Source organism: Giraffa tippelskirchi, chromosome 2 (genome assembly GCF_054371585.1).
Source record: "Giraffa tippelskirchi isolate mGirTip1 chromosome 2, T2T-mGirTip1v1.2.pri, whole genome shotgun sequence".
Classification (NCBI taxonomy): domain Eukaryota; kingdom Metazoa; phylum Chordata; class Mammalia; order Artiodactyla; family Giraffidae; genus Giraffa; species Giraffa tippelskirchi.
Genome location: NC_137276.1, coordinates 114,007,921 through 114,010,046, shown reverse-complemented (window position 1 = coordinate 114,010,046; position 2,126 = coordinate 114,007,921).

Sequence of the window (2,126 nt, the reverse complement as noted above, 5' to 3'; positions counted from 1 at the left end):
TCAGGGAAACACTCCTCTGAGCTCTGATAAGTTGCAAACTCTACGTCAGGTGCTCTTTCTCCAAGCCTCCTCGACTGGGTGGGCAGAAAGGGAGGGTCAGATGTAAGTCAGAGCTCCAGGACACTAAGGCCACAAATGACCGACCTGGGAATTGAACCCAGCACCATCTTATTCCAAAGGCTTTCATACCACACGACTGAAAGGTGTTTTCAAACTGTTCCTCCCTTCCTTTTAACAGTGAATGATTTTCAAATGCAAAATCATCAGTAATTTTAACAGATGAAAATAGGGCTACCACAGTGAAGTGCCTGGGTGCCTGGCACACCTTGCTTTGCCCTCTCTTCCCTTCCTAATTCCCTGCTTCTTTTGGCTCAGCCTCCTTTGCCTTCCTAGGCTCTGCCCTTCCTTTCCAGTTCTTTCCTCCCCTCCCTCTTCCTCCTCTAAGCTTCCTCTCCCCCATAGTTTTCCTGGCTCTGCCTCCTTCTCCTCCTGCTGCCCTTGTTGGACCACTAGGGTCTCCTTTTCTTTCAGAGCTTTACTCGAAAGTCTCTTTCTCTGGCAAGCCTTCTCTAGAAACCCAAACTAGAGCTCCAGACTCCCCACTTTGAATGTCCTGTTCCCTTTGCTGCATTATCCCTTTTCCCTCAGTGTTTATTACTCCCAATTTATATGTATTTTACTTGCTAATTCTGCCTGGTGTCCCCTCTCCCAGTAGAAGTTGAACTCCACTTGAACAGGAACTGTGCTGTTTGCTGCTGTTTCAGCACCAGGGACAGCGCCAGCACATAGTAGGTGCTTGGTTCATGTTTGCTAATGAAAGCCCCTTGGATATTCTGGGCTTTTAGCAGAGCAGTTTAAAATCCTGCTCTCCCCCTTCCTGCTTCCACAAATGTCAATGAAAGTGTCTTTGTAGAATAAATATTTGAGAGAATGAGCGAGTGGGCTGATGCTGTATGGCCTGAACCTCTGAGGTTGCTATTTACGACAGGGAAGCTTTACTGCAGCCTCCTTCCACTTAAGCCCACCCACAGCTTACATTTTAGTCACATCTGGAAATGTGATGTCAGCATTGTATTTTTTACCTTCTTAATTGTTACAATTTCCAGATCCATCATCCCTAATTTGCCACATGTCAGGAGGGTGCTTTCAGCTGCAGAGGTTGAGGTTTTCTGAACCTGTTTGCCAGGTGCCTACTTTTTGCTGTTATTTAGATTTGAGACCAGGCAAAAGACAGGAGTGCTGAATTTGAATTCCAAAGAGGCTCCTGGCCACATGTCCTGCTGCTGGCTCATCACCTTGCAGGGCTGGAAATGCAGGGGCTGGTGGCTCCCTTTGCAATGGGAATGTGAAAAGCGGAGAAAGTATCTAGAGGAGCTGAAGTGGGTTAAAAGCAGCCAGCTTGTCTGTCTGTCTGTAGCAACTTTGCACAAAGTAGGTGCACTGGGCAGATCTGAATGCTTACTTGCCCCTTAGAGGTTCTCTGGGTAGCTTTTGGATGTCGCTGCTGGTTGTCAGTTGACAGGCTCTCGAAATGATTAGCGTGCATGTCCATTAGCTGTGTGTCCAGCGATTGCTGATGATTTCCTCCAGCTCCTTCCAAGCACATCCTCCTAGAGGCGGGCGCCTGGCCATGGGGCTGCTTCTTCCCTCCTTAGAGGAGACGAGAACCTTCAGGTCTCTCAATGTCTCTGGTCAACTCTAGGTGACCAAACCTCAATATCTTAAAATGTCAGCATCCCAATTTCCAGTGGAAATCTCCAAAAGAGCCACATCTAATAACAAAACACATCCAAATCCTGGGTGGTAGGGCGTGGATGCAGGGTGTTGGGGGAGGGGTGAAGTGGTTTAGGTGTCTGGTCATGTGGGATGGCTGGAGGAGCTGTGGTCTGGGCAAGTAGCTCTTCCCGTTGGTGGGCTTTTGGACCATGAAAAGTTTTGTAATGAAATTTTCATCTTATTGAACAATGTTGATGCTTCTTGCTGATACAAAGGGCATTTTGGGAAAAGACCATGTGAGCTGAGATTGGTCAAGGGCTGAGCAGTGGGACAGGAACACATTTTCCTATCTCAGATTCATTTCAAACCTCCCTCCAGCTCTTCGGGAGCCTCTGATAGCTGCCTCACTC